Source organism: Triticum aestivum, chromosome 2A, assembly GCF_018294505.1.
Source record: "Triticum aestivum cultivar Chinese Spring chromosome 2A, IWGSC CS RefSeq v2.1, whole genome shotgun sequence".
Taxonomy (NCBI): Eukaryota; Viridiplantae; Streptophyta; class Magnoliopsida; order Poales; family Poaceae; genus Triticum; species Triticum aestivum.
Genome location: NC_057797.1, coordinates 586,310,073 through 586,325,260, shown reverse-complemented (window position 1 = coordinate 586,325,260; position 15,188 = coordinate 586,310,073).

Genomic DNA, 15,188 nt, shown 5'->3' with positions numbered 1-15,188 from the left:
TGACTATATGGGACCTTTTCCTTCCTCTAATGGTTATACACATATTTTCGTTGCTGTTGATTACGTTACTAAGTGGGTAGAAGCTATTCCAGCTAGTAGTGCTGATCATAACACTTCTATTAAAATGCTTAAAGAAATTATTTTTCCAAGATTTGGAGTCCCTAGATATTTAATGACTGATGGTGGTTCACATTTTATTCATGGTACTTTCCGTAAAATGCTTGCTAAATATGATGTTAATCATAGAATTGCAACTCCTTATCACCCTCAGTCTAGTGGGAAAGTAGAATTGAGTAATAGAGAACTCAAATTAATTCTGCAAAAGACTGTTAATAGGTCTAGAAAGAATTGGTCCAAGAAACTTGATGATGCATTATGGGCCTATAGAGCTGCATATAAAAATCCTACGTGTATGTCACCGTATAAAATGGTCTATGGAAAAGCATGTCACTTACCTCTCGAACTAGAACACAAGGCTTATTGGGCTATTAAAGAACTTAATTATGATTTTAAACTTGCCGGTGAGAAGAGGTTATTTGATATTAGCTCACTTGATGAATGGAGAACCCAAGCCTACGAAAATGCCAAGTTGTTTAAAGAAAAAGTTTAAAGATGGCATGACAAAAGGATACAAAGACGTGAGTTTAATGTAGGTGATTATGTATTGCTATACAACTCTCGTTTAAGTTTTTTTACAGGAAAACTTCTCTCTAAATGGGAAGGCCCTTACGTTATCGAGGAGGTCTACCGTTCCGGTGCCATAAAAATCAACAAGTTCAAAGGCACAAATCCGAAGGTGGTGAACGGTCAAAGAATCAAACATTATATCTCAGGTATTCCCAGAAATGTTGAAACCAATGTTATTGAAACCGTAACCCCGAAGGAATACATAGGGGACACTTTCCGGAACGTTTCAGACTATGAAAAGGAATAGGTATGTGGTACGGTAAGTAAACCGACTCCAAAACAGTTTTTAAGGCAATATTTCTCCGTTTTGCAATATTTAGAAAAAATAGAAAAATAAGTAGCAATCTGGGAAGGACACGAGGGCTCCACGAGGGTGGAGGCGCGCCCTATCCTACTGGGCGCGCCCCCTACCTCGTGGGCACCTCGTGTGCTCTTCGGACTCCATTTTCGTACACAACACGTCTTTTGGTCGGTAAAAATTTATTATATAACCTCCCGGGGGTTTTGACTCCCGTATCACGCAAAAAATCTCCTGTCTTTGTTTCGAGCTGTTTTTCTGACAGATCTAGATTATCATGGCGTCTCCAAGTGCTCCCAAGGACAAGTTCTTTGAGAAGGTCATCAACCCTAACCTCGCGGAGGTGCAGCGACACCCTCAAACCATTGAGATGCGTGACGGGTTGCTGCACATCCGTGATGCTGAGGGACCGAAGGGGATCGGAAGCGTGGAGACGAGGCTCGAGGCAATGGAGCAACAAGTTTTCAAGTGTCAGGGGATGGTTGAGCGTGGGCTCAACTCCAACCACATCATGATCGCATAATTCACCAACAAACACAAGACGGATGCCGACAACATCGGGGAGACCATCTTCAAGCTTCACGAGAAAATTGAGCACCTTCAAGCTAAAATCTATGACCTGCAAAACCAAAACTGTGAGTATGAATACAGATTCAAAAGGATGAGTTTGGCTGCAGATTTGAGGATCCCGAAGACTCGGTCATCTTTCTATGATGGTGAGCCCATGCCTTGGAAAAAGGACGACAAGCCTACGCCATCAACAAAATCACCACCGCCTATACCAGATCTTGAGTATCTGGTATGGGCACTCCACTTGGCAACTACCAAGCTTGGGGGCGTGCCCCGGTATCGTATCACCATCACTTTATCTTTACCGTTTTTCTTAGTTCGATCCTTTTGGTAATATCTTGATCTAGTAGAATAAAAGTTCTTAGTATGATCTAGTTGTGAGTTTTGCTTTATTATCCTTCTATGTAATCGAGTCCGTGAGCTATATAATAAAGATTAGTGTTGAGTCAAGGGCTTGATTATTTTGCCATGATCCTAAGTGAATAAAAGAAAAGAGAAAGAAATAATAAGAAACAAAGAGATCATGTGAATCTGATGGAGAGTAATGAGCTCACATAGAAAGAGTATGATGAATAAAAGTTGTTGAGGGTTGACAAACCAGTTTTGGTCATCGTTGCAATTAATAGGAAGTAATAAAGAAAGAGAGGTCTTCACATATAAATATACTATCTTGGACATCTTTTATTATTGTGAGCAGTCATTAAAATGTGACATGCTAAAGAGTTGACATTGGACAAGGAAGACAATGTAATGGGTTGTGTTTTCTTACATCTGAGATAAATTATATTGTCTTGGATCTTCCAACATGATGAGCTTGCCTTTCCCCCTCATGCTAGCCAAATTCATTGCACCAAGTAGAGATACTACTTGTGCTTCCAAATACCGTCTTGCCATAAGAGTCCACCATATGTACCTATGGATTGAGTAAGATCCATCAAGTGAGTTGTCATCGGTGCAATCAATAAAAATTGCTCTCTAAATATGTATGATTGATTGGTGTGGAGGAAATAAGCTTTATACGATCGTGTGATATGGAAGTAATAAAAGCGACAGACTGCATAATAAAGGTCCATATCACAAGGGGCAATATAAAGTGATGTTCTTTCGCATTAAGATTTTGTGCATCCAACCATAAAAGTGCATGACAACCTCTGCTTCCCTCTGCGAAGGGCCTATCTTTTACTTTTATCTCCTACACTGCATAAGAGTCTTGGTGATTTTCAACCTTCCTTTTTACACTTTATTCCTTTGGCAAGCACAGTATGTTGGAAAGATCCTGGTATATATGGCCAATTGGATGCGAGTTTTCATGAACTATTACTGTTGACATTACCCTTGAGGTAAAACGCTGGGAGGCAAACTATAAGCCCCTATCTTTCTCTGTGTTCGATTAAAACTCCATACCCATAAGTATTGCGTGAGTGTCAGCAATTGTGAAAGATTATATGATAGTTGAGCATGTGGACTTGCTGAAAAGCTCTTATACATTGACTCTTTCCTATGTTATGATAAATTGCAATTGCTTCAATGACTGAGATTGTAGTTTGTTAGTTTTCAATGAAGTTTACGATTCATACTTGATATTGTGATTGAATTATTACTCTAGCATTAGAGATCATATGACAAGAATTATATAAGTTGCTTTTCTAAGAATGATCATGATGCCCTCATGTCTGTATTTTATTTTTATCGACACCTCTATCTCTAAACATGTTGACATATTTTTCAATTTCGGCTTTTCGCTTGAGGACAAGCGAGGTCTAAGCTTGGGGGAGTTGATACGTCCATTTTGCATCATGCTTTTATATCGATATTTATTGCATTATGGGCTATTATTACACATTATGTCACAATACTTATGTCTATTCTCTCTTATTTTACAAGGTTTACGTAAAGAGGGAGAATGCCGGCAGCTGGGATTCTGGGCTGGAAAAGGAGCAAATATTAGAGACCTATTCTGCACAACTCCAAAAGTCCTGAAACTTCACGAAAGATGTTTTCCAAATATATAAAAAATACTGAGAGCAAGAACTTCACCACGGGGGCCACACCCTTCCCACGAGGGTGGGGGCGCCCTACCCCCCAGGGCGCGCCCTCCTACCTCGTGGGCCCCCTGGTGGCCCTCCGGTGGTCATCTTCTGCTATATGGAGTCTTTCGATGGGAAAAAATCATAAGCCATCTTCTCGGACGAAACTCCGCTGCCACGAGGCGGAACCTTGGCGGAACCAATCTAGGGCTCTGGCGGAGCTGTTCTGCCGGGGAAACTTCCCTCCCGGAGGGGGAAATCATCGCCATCGTCATCACCAACGCTCCTCTCATCGGGAGAGGGCAATCTCCATCATCATCTTCATCAGCACCATCTCATCTCAAAACCCTAGTTCATCTCTTGTATCCAATTCTTGTCTCCAAGTCCGGGATTGGTGCTAGTAGTGTTAATTACTCCTTGTAGTTGATGCTAGTTGGTTTAATTGGTGGAAGATCATATGTTCAGATCCTATATGCATATAAATACCCCTCTGATTATGAACATGTTTATGCTTCTATGAGTAGTTACTTTTGTTCCTGAGGACATGGGAGAAGTCTTGCTATTAGTAGTCATGTGAATTTGGTATTCGTTCGATATTTTGATGAGATGTATGTTGTCTCTCCTCTAGTGGTGTTATGTGAACGTCGACTACACGACACTTCACCATTATTTGGGCCTAGAGGAAGGCATTGGGAAGTAATAAGTAGATGATGGGTTGCTAGAGTGACAGAAGCTTAAACCCTAGTCTATGTGTTGCTTCGTAAGGGGCTAATTTGGATCCATATGTTTCATGCTATGGTTAGGTTTACCTTAATACTTTTGTTGTAGTTGAGGATGCTTGCAATAGAGGTTAATCATAAGTGGGATGCTTGTCCAAGTAAGGACAGTACCCAAGCACCGGTCCACCCACATACCAAGTTATCAAAGTACCGAACGCGAATCATATGAGCATGATGAAAACTAGCTTGACGATATTCCCATGTCTCCTCGGGAGAGCTTTACATCTTATAATAGTTTGTCCAGGCTTGTCCTTTTCTACAAAAAGGATTGGGCCACCTTGCTACACCTTATTTACTTTTGTTACTTGTTGCTCGTTACAAATTATCTTATCACAAAACTATCTGTTACCACTTATTTCAGTACTTGCAGAGAATACCTTGCTGGAAACCGCTTATCATTTCCTTCTGCTCCTCGTTGGGTTCGACACTCTTACTTATCGGAAGGACTATGATAGATCCCCTATACTTGTGGGTCATCAAGCACCAAGGCTCCATGGGTGTTAGAATCATTACTATGTAATCTAGATTATTGACTCTAGTGCAAGTGGGAGACTGAAGGAAATATGCCATAGAGGCAATAATAAAGTTATTATTTATTTCCTTATATCATGATAAATGTTTATTATTCATGCTAGAATTGTATTAACCGGAAACATGATACATGTGTGAATACATCGACAAACAGAATGTCACTAGGATGCCTCTACTTGACTAGCTTGTTGATCAAAGATGGTTATGTTTCCTAGCCATAGACATTAGTTTTCATTTGATTAATGGGATCACATCATTAGGAGAATGATGTGCTTGACTTGACCCATTCCGTTAGCTTAGCACTTGATCGTTTAGTATGTTGCTATTGCTTTCTTCATGACTTATACATGTTCCTATGACTATGAGATTATGCAACTCCCGTTTACCGGAGGAACACTTTGTGTGCTACCAAACATCACAATGTAACTGGGTGATTATAAAGGTTCTCTACAGGTGTCTCCAAAGGTACTTGTTGAGTTGGCGTATTTCGAGATTAGGATTTGTCACTCCGATTGTCGAAGAGGTATCTCTGGGCCCAGACGGTAATGCACATCACTATAAGCCTTGCAAGCATTGTAACGAATGAGTTAGTTGCAGGATGATGTATTATGGAACGAGTAAAGAGACTTGCCGGTAACGAGATTGAACTAGGTATTGAGATACCGACGATCGAATCTCGGGCAAGTAACATACCGATGACAAAGGGAACAACGTATGTTGTTATGCGGTTTGACCGATAAAGATCTTCGTAGAATATATGGGAGCCAATATGAACATCCAGGATCCGCTATTGGTTATTGACCGGAGATGTGTCCCGGTCATGTCTACATAGTTCTTGAACCCGTAGGGTCCGCACGCTTAAAGTTCGGTGACGATCGATATTATGAGTTTTTGTGTTTTGATGTACCGAAGGTAGTCGAGAGTCCCAGATATGATCACGGACATGACGAAGAGTCTCGAAATGGTCGAGATGTAAAGATCGATATATTGGACGACTATGTTCGGACATCGGAAAGGTTTCGGACATATACCGGAGTACCGGGGGTTACTGGAACCCCCCCCCCCTCCCCGGGGGGCTTAATGGGCCTACATGGGCCTTAGTGGAAATAGAGGGCAGCAAGGGGGGTGTGGGGCGCCCCCCCCCCAGGCCTAAACCGAATTGGTTTAGGGCAAGGGGGGCCGGCCCCCTCTTTCCTTCTCCTCCTCTCCCTTTCCTTCCCCCTCTCCTACTCCTACTAGGAAAAGGAGGAGTCCTATTCCTAGTGGGAGTAGGACTCCCCTTTGGCGCGCCTCTCCCTGGCCGGCCGCCTCCTCCCCCTTGCTCCTTTATATACGGGGGCAGGGGCACCCCATGGACACAACAATTGATCATAGATCTCTTAGCCGTGTGCGGTGCCCCCCTCCACCGTAATCCACCCCGATCATATCATAGCGGTGCTTAGGCGAAGCCCTGTGTCGGTAGCATCATCATCACCGTCACCATGCTGTCGTGCTGACAAAACTCTCCTGTGAAGCTTTGCTAGATCAGAGCTTGCGGGACTTCATCGAGTTGAACGTGTGCATAACTCAGAGGTGCCATCCGTTCGGTACTTGGATCGGTCGGATCGTGAAGACGTACGACTACATCAACCGCGTTGTGCTAACGCTTCCGCTTTCGGTCTACGAGGGTACGTGGACACACTCTCCCCTGTCGTTTCTATGCATCACCATGATCCTGAGTATGCGTATGATTTTTTTGAAATTACTATGTTCTCCAACAGTTATTCGAAAATCCATCAAATCTTTACCCAATACTTGAAAACTTCACAACACAAAACTCAACAAAAAATCTCGTGAACTCCGTTAGTATAAGAAAACAAACCACCACTTCAAGGTACTGTAATGAACTCATTCTTTACTTATATTGGTATTAAACCTACTGTATTCCAACTTCTCTATGGTTCATACCCCCCGATACTAGCCATAGATTCATCAAAATAAACAAACAACACACGAAAAACAGAATCTGTCAAAAACAGAACAGTCTGTAGTAATCTGTAGGTTTAGAATACTTCTGTAACCCCAAAAGTTCTGAAATAAATTTTTGCACGTGAGGAATTTGTGTATTAATTATCTTAAAAAAGAATCAACCTAATCGCACTCTCCAGTAAAAAATGGCAGCTAATCTCGTGAGCGCTAAAGTTTCTTTTTTTACAGCAAGATCGCAAAGACTTCCCCCAAGTCTTCCCAAAGGTTCTACATGGCACAAACACTAATTAAAAACATAAAACCGCATCTAAACAGAAGCTAGATGAATTATTTATTACTAAACAAGAAAAAAAAGCAAGAAAAAAAATAAAATTCGGTTGCCTCCCAACAAGCGTTGTCCTTTAACGCCCCTAGCTAGGCATAAAAATAAGAATAGATCTAGGTATTGTCATAGTTGGTATGCAATCCAAAAGTGGCTCTCATAATAGATTCATAAGGTAATTTAATTTTCTTTCTAGGGAAGTGTTCCATGCCCTTCCTTAATGGAAATTGGAATCTAATATTCCCTTCTTTCATATCAATAATTGCTCCAATCATTCTAAGGAAAGGTCTACCAAGAATAATAGGACATGTAGGATTGCAATCTATATCAAGAACAATGAAATCTACCGGCACATAATTCCTATTTGTAACAATAAGAACATCATTAATCCTTCCCATAGGTTTCTTAATAGTGGAATCCGCAAGATGCAAATTTAAAGAACCATCATCAAATTCACGGAAACCTAACATATCACACAAAGTTTTTGGAATCGTGGAAACACTAGCACCCAAATCACATAAAGCATAGCATTCATGATCTTTAATTTTAATTTTAATAGTAGGTTCCCACTCATCATAAATTTTTCTAGGGATAGAAACTTCTAATTCAAGTTTTTCTTCATAAGATTGCATTAAAGAATCAACGATATTTTTGGTAAAAGATTTATTTTGACTGTAAGCATGAGGAGAATTTAGCACGGATTGCAACAAGGAAATACAATCTATCAAAGAGCAATTATCATAATTAAATTCCTTGAAATCCAAAATAGTGGGTTCATTCCTATGTAAAGTTTTGACCTCTTCAATCCCACTTTTACCAATTTTTGCATCAAGATCTAAAAACTCTGAATCATTGGGACACCTTTTAACTAAAGTCGACTCATCTCCAGTCCCATCATTATGAAGATTCATATTGCAAAACAAGGATTTAATAGGAAATACATCAATCACTTTTAGATCTTCTTCCTTATTATCGTGAAAACTAGAAGAACACGCTTTTTATAAAGCAATCTTTTTTAGCACGCATCCTAGCGGTTCTTTCTTTGCACTCATCAATGGAAATTCTCATATATTTGAGAGAATCATTGATATCATGCTTAGGTGGAATAGATCTAAGTTTCAAAGAATCAACATCAAGAGAAATTATATCCACATTCGTAGCCAACTCATCAATCTTAGGCAATCTTTCTTCAAGCAAAGAATTGAAATTCTTTTGTGAAATCATAAATTCCTTAACACTAGTATCAAAATCAGAGGGCATATTATCAAAATTTCCATAAGAGTTGTTGTAGGAATTACCATAATTATTAGAGGAATTACTAGGAAACAACCTAGGATTAAAGTTTCCTCTATATGTGTTATTACCAAAATTGTTCCTACCAACAAAATTCACATCCATAGATTCATTATTATTCTCAATCAAGTAGACAAAGGCATATCATTGGGATCAGAAGAAACACTCTTATTAGCAAACAATTTCATAAGTTCATCCATCTTTTCACTCAAAACATTAATCTCTTCTATCGCATGAACCTTTTTACTAGTAGATCTTTCAGTGTGCCATTGAGAATAATTAACCATAATATTATCTAGGAGTTTAGTAGCTTCTCCTAAGGTGATTTCCATAAAAGTGCCTCCCGTGGCCGAATCTAAAAGATTTCTAGAAGCAAAATTCAATCCAGCATAAAAATTATTTATAATCATCCATAAATTCAAACCATGTGTAGGGCAATTGCGTATCATTAATTTCATCATATCCCAAGCTTGTGCAAGATGATCAAGTTGCTTAAAATTCATAATATCGTTTCTAAGAGAGATGGTCTTAGCAGGAGGAAAATACTTAGACATAAAAGCATCTTTGCACTTATTCCATGAATCAATACTATTTTTAGGCAAAGACGAAAACCAAGTTTTAGCATGATCTCTAAGCGAAAACGGAAATAGCTTCAATTTAACAATATCATTATCCACTTCTTCTTTTGCATATCACAAAAATCAACAAAGCTGTTTAGATGGGTAGCGGCATCTTCACTAGGAATGCCAGAAAATGGATTTTTCATAACAAAATTCAGCAAAGCAGTATTAATTTCACAAGATTCAGCATCGGTAAGAGGGGCAATCGGGGTTCTAATAAAATCATTATTGTTGGTATTGGAAAAATCACACAATTTAGTATTGTCTTGAGCCATCGTGACAAACAATCCAACACACAAGCACACAAGAAGTAGGAGAAAAGAGACGGACGAAAAAGAGGCGAACGGAAAAGAGGGCAAATAAAACAGCAAGGGTGAAGTGGGGGAGAGGAAAATGAGAGGCAAATGGCAAATAATGTAATGCGAGGAATAAGAGTTTGTGATGGGTACTTGGTATGTCTTGACTTGTGTGTACATCTCCCCGGCAACGGCGCCAGAAATCCTTCTTGCTACCTCTTGAGCATGCGTTGGTTTTCCCTTGAAGAGGAAAGGGTGATGCAGCAAAGTAGCGTAAGTATTTTCCTCAGTTTTTGAGAACCAAGGTATCAATCCAGTAGGAGACTACACGCAAGTCCCTCGTACCTGCACAAACAAACAAGAACCTCGCAACCAACGCGGTAAAGGGGTTGTCAATCCCTTCACGGTCACTTGCGAAAGTGAGATCTGATAGAGATAATAAAATAAATATTTTTTGTATTTTTGTTGTATAGATTGGAAAATAAAGATTGCAAAATAGAAATAGCAAGTTGATAGGAAAATAATATGATGGAAGATAGACCTGGGGGTCATAGGTTTCACTAGTGGCTTCTCTCAAGATAGCAAATTCTACGGTGGGTGAACAAATTACTGTCAAGCAATTGATAGAAAAGCGCATAGTTATGAGAATATCTAGGCATGATCATTTATATAGGCATCACGTCCACGACAAGTAGACCGAAACGATTTTGCATCTACTACTATTACTCCACACATCGACCGCTATCCAGCATGCATCTAGAGTATTAAGTTCATAAGAATAGAGTAACGCATTAGGCAAGATGACATGATGTAGAGGGATAAACTCAAGCAATATGATATAAACCCCATCTTTTTATCCTCGATGGAAACAATACAATATGTGCCTTGCTGCCCCTGTTGTCACTGGGAAAGGACACCGCAAGATTGAACCAAAAGCTAAGCACCTCTCCCATTGCAAGAAAGGTCAATCTAGTAGGCCAAACCAAATTGATAATTTGAAGAGACTTGCAAAGATATTAAATCATGCATAAAAGAATTCAGAGAAGAATCAAATATTGTTCATAAATAATCTTGATCATAACCCACAATTCATCAGATCTCGACAAACACACCGCAAAAAGAATTACATCGAATAGATCTCCAAGAGAATCGAGGAGAACTTTGTATTGAGATCCAAAGAGAGAGAAGAAGCCATCTATATAATAACTATGGACCCAAAGGTCTGTGGTAAACTACTCACACATCATCGGTGAGGCTATGGTGTTGATGTAGAATCCCTCCATGATCGGTTCCCCCTCCGGCGGAGCGCCGGAAAAGGCCCCAAGATGGGATCTCAGGGTACAGAATGTTTTGGCGGTGGAAATAGGGTTTCGTGGTGCTCCTGTATGTTTTCGGAGTATATGGGTATATAAAGGAGGAAGAAGTACGTCGGTGGAGCTGCGAGGGTCCCACGCGGGTGAGGGCGCGCCTGCCCCCCTGGGCGTGCCCTCCTGCCTCGTGGCCTCCTCACTTCTTTCTTGATGTCCACTCCAAGTCTCCTGGATCATGTTTGTTCCAAAAATAACTCTCCCGAAGGTTTCATTCCGTTTGATATTCCTTTTCTGCGAAACACTGAAATAGGCAAAAAACAACAATTTACACTGGTCCTTTGGTTAGTAGGTTGGTTCCAAAAATAATATAAAAGTGCATAACAAAGCCCATTAAACATCCAAAACAGATAATATAATAGCATGGAACAATAAAAAATTATAGATACCTTCAAGACGTATCAAACATGAAGCCAGTGATAATGTTAATACTAATGTTCATGTAGATGCTCAACCTAGTAATGATAATGATGTAGAGATTGAACCTGCTGTTGATCTTGATAACCCACAATCAAAGAATCAACATTATGATAAGAGAGACTTCATTGCTAGGAAACATGATAGAGAAAAAGAACCATGGGTTCAAACACCCATGCCCTTTCCTCCAAAACCATCCAAGAAAAAGGATGATGAGGATTTTGATCGCTTTGCTAAAATGATTAGACCTATCTTTTTGCGTATGTGTTTGACTGATATGCTTAAAATGCCTCCTTATGCTAAGTATATGAAAGACATTGTTACTAATAAAAGAAAGATACCCGAAGCTAAAATTTCCACCATGCTTGCTAATTATACTTTTAAGGGTGGAATACCAAAGAAACTTGGAGATCCAGGAGTACCAACTATACCATGCTCCATTAAAAGAAACTGTGTTAAAACTACTTGCTAAAACTACTTTATGTGATCTCGGAGCCGGTGTTGGTGTTATGCCTTTATCTTTGTAGCGTAGACTTGATTTGAATAAGTTGACACCTATTGAAATCTCTTTGCAAATGGCTGATAAATCAACTGCTATACCCATCGGTATTTGTGAGGATGTGCCTGTTGTGGTTGCAAACGTTACTATCTGTACCCACCTTTTAATTTCTTTTATTTAGATTAAATAAAGCAAAAATAGTATTTTCCGTCAGTTTTCTGAGTTATCCATGCAATAAAAAATGTCCCAAAAATAAAAGTTCTCCAAATGCCCTCAAAATTTAGTATGATTTTTTATAGAATATTTGAGAATTTCTCGCACTGACAACACACCAGGGGGACCCACCACCTGTCCACAAGGGTGGAGGGCGCGCCCTACCCCCTGGGCACACCCCCTTTGTCGTGGACTTAACACGGCAGATGCCCTAGAAAAAGGACTTAGATGTGGAGCCATCACAACGTAGTTAACTTGAAGGGGTTAAACGGGACAAAGGACACGACGAGTTTACCCATGTTCAGCCCCTCTCAACGAGGTAAAAGCCTACTCCTGCTTTAGGTTGTATTGCTTGGGTTTCGATGACCAGGGAGCGAATACGCGTGACCTAGCACTCGATTGATTGTTACTTGCCCCAACCTGCCGCTGGGTCACCCCTTTATATACACAGGTTGATGCTTGGCGGCTTACAGAGTCTCGGCCGTCTCATACACAACATGTCCGGCTCAGTGACTAACTAAGCTTGCCCTCAATATAAGTCACACATATGGCGGTTTATCCTCTTTGGCCTCAAGTCGCCTCTGGGTATTGGGCCTTCAATAGGCTATCTTCATAACCCGCCATCTTCATCTTTAAGTCACCAGCAATATGACCCGACCCCTCCAGGGTGGGTTATACCCAATAGTTACATCCCCAACATTAGGCCCCATGTTGATTTGAACTCGTTCACATCAATCTTCAGTACTTGACTTAGCAGAATCTTCCATCAACTTCATGAACTTGTCATAACCCGCCATGACGTCACTTCACAGATTAGCGTTAACCAGCCATGACGTCATCTCATATTAACTTCATCTGAAACCGAGAATATCTCATCATATCTTTATTTTTAATGAATCTCCCGAAAATCGAGGCGTTCTTGTAGCCATATAACCATTTTTTCAACCTCATCGATTCCCGCGCATGGCATTTATCCACCTCCTTATAAATAGGGACAAGGGGACCCTGTTTTTACTTTTACCCTTGCCTTCTCGTCTACATCTTCTTCCTCTCAACGCTCCTGCGCACCCGAGCTCCGCCGCCGTCGACCTCCCTCCACTGCATCAACTCCGGCCGCTGCATCACCCTGAACAGACAAGAGCTTCACGGTGCACCTCCACTGTCCGTCAGCTTTAGTAAGTTCAACTTCACCTTGATGTATACTACACAAACTTCTTCTTGTAGACGTTGTTGGGCCTCCAAGTGCAGAGGTTTGTAGGACAGTAGCAAATTTCCCTCAAGTGGATGACCTAAGGTTTATCAGTCCGTGGGAGGCGTAGGATGAACATGGTCTCTCTCAAACAACCCTGCAACCAAATAGCAAAGAGTCTCTTGTGTCCCCAACACACCCAATACAATGGTAAATTGTATAGGTGCACTAGTTCGGCGAAGAGATGGTGATACAAGTGCAATATGGATGGTAGATATAGGTTTTTGTAATATGAAATATAAAAACAGCAAGGTAACTAATGATAAAAGTGAGCGAAAATGGTATTGCAATGCTAGGAAACAAGGCCTAGGGTTCATACTTTCACTAGTGCAATTTCTCTTAACAATAATATCATAATTGGATCATATAACTATCCATCAACATGCAACAAAGAGTCACTCCAAAGTCACTAATAGTGGAGAACAAACTAAGAGATTATTGTAGGGTACGAAACCACCTCAAAGTTATTCTTTCTGTTCGATCTATTCAAGAGTCCGTAGTAAAATAACATGAAGTTATTCCTTCCGTTCAATCTATCCTAGAGTTCATACTAGAATAACACCTTAAGACACAAATCAACCAGAACCCTAATGTCAACTATATACTCGAATGTCACCTCAAGTATCTGTGGGTATGATTATACGGTATGCATCACACAATCTCAGATTCATCTATTCAACCAACACAAAGAACTTCAAAGAGTGCCCTAAAGTTTCTACCAGAGAGTCAAGACGAAAACGTGTGCCAACCCCTATGCATAAGTTCACAAGCTCACAGAACCCGCAAGTTGATCACCGAAACATACATCAAGTGGATCACGTGAATATCCCAATGTCACCACAGATAAGCACATGCAAGACATACATCAAGTGTTCTCAAGTCCTTAAAGACTCAATCCAATAAGATAACTTCAAAGGGAAAACTCAATCCATTACAAGAGAGTAGAGGGGGGAAACATCATAAGATCCAACTATAATAGCAAAGCTCGCGATACATCAAGATCGTGTCGAATCAAGAACATGAGAGAGAGAGAGAGATCGAAAACATAGCTACTGGTACATACCCTCAGCCCCGAGGGTGAACTACTCCCTCCTCATCATGGAGAGTGCCCGGATGATGAAGATGGCCACCGGAGAGGGATTCCCTCCTTCGGTAGGGTGCCGGAACGGGTATAGATTGGTTTTCGATGGCTAGGGAGGCTTGCCGTGGCGGAACTCCCGATGTAGGTTATGTTCTGGAGGTTTGGGTATATATAAGAGATTTTGGCGTCGGGAACAAGTCAGGGGGGTCCCCGAGGCGGACACGAGGTAGGGGGCGCGCCCAGGGGGTAGGGCGTGCTACCACCCTCGTGGGTGCCTCGGGACTCTTCTGGCCCATCTTCGATACTCTGTGGGCTTCTTCTGGTCCAAAAATAATCTCCGTGAAATTTCAGGTCAATTGGACTTCATTTGGTTTTCCTTTTCTACGAGACTCAAAAACAAGGAAAAAACAGAAACTGGCACTGGGCTCTAGGTTAATAGGTTAGTCCCAAAAATCACATAAAATAGCATATAAATGCATATAAAACATCCTAGATGGATAATATAATATCATCGGACAATCAAAAACTATAGATTGGAGACTTATCAAGCATCCTCAAGCTTAATTCCTGCTCGTCCTCGAGTAGGTAAATGATAAAAACAGAATTTTTGATGTGGAATGCTACCTAACATAATTTTCAAAGTAATTTTCTTTATTGTGGAATGAATATTTAGATCCATAAGATTCAAGACAAAAGTTTAATATCGACATAAAAATAATAATACTTCAAGCATACTAACCAAGCAATTATGTCTTCTCAAAATAACATAGCCAAAGAAAGCTCATCCCTACAAAATCATATAGTTTGGCCATGCTTCATTTTCGTCACACAAAATGCTCCCATGATGCACAACCCCGATGACAAGCCAACCAATTGTTTCATACTTTAGTATTCTCAAAAAAATTCAACTTTCACGCAATACATGAGCGCGAGCCATGGACATAGCACTATGGGTGGAATAGAATATGATG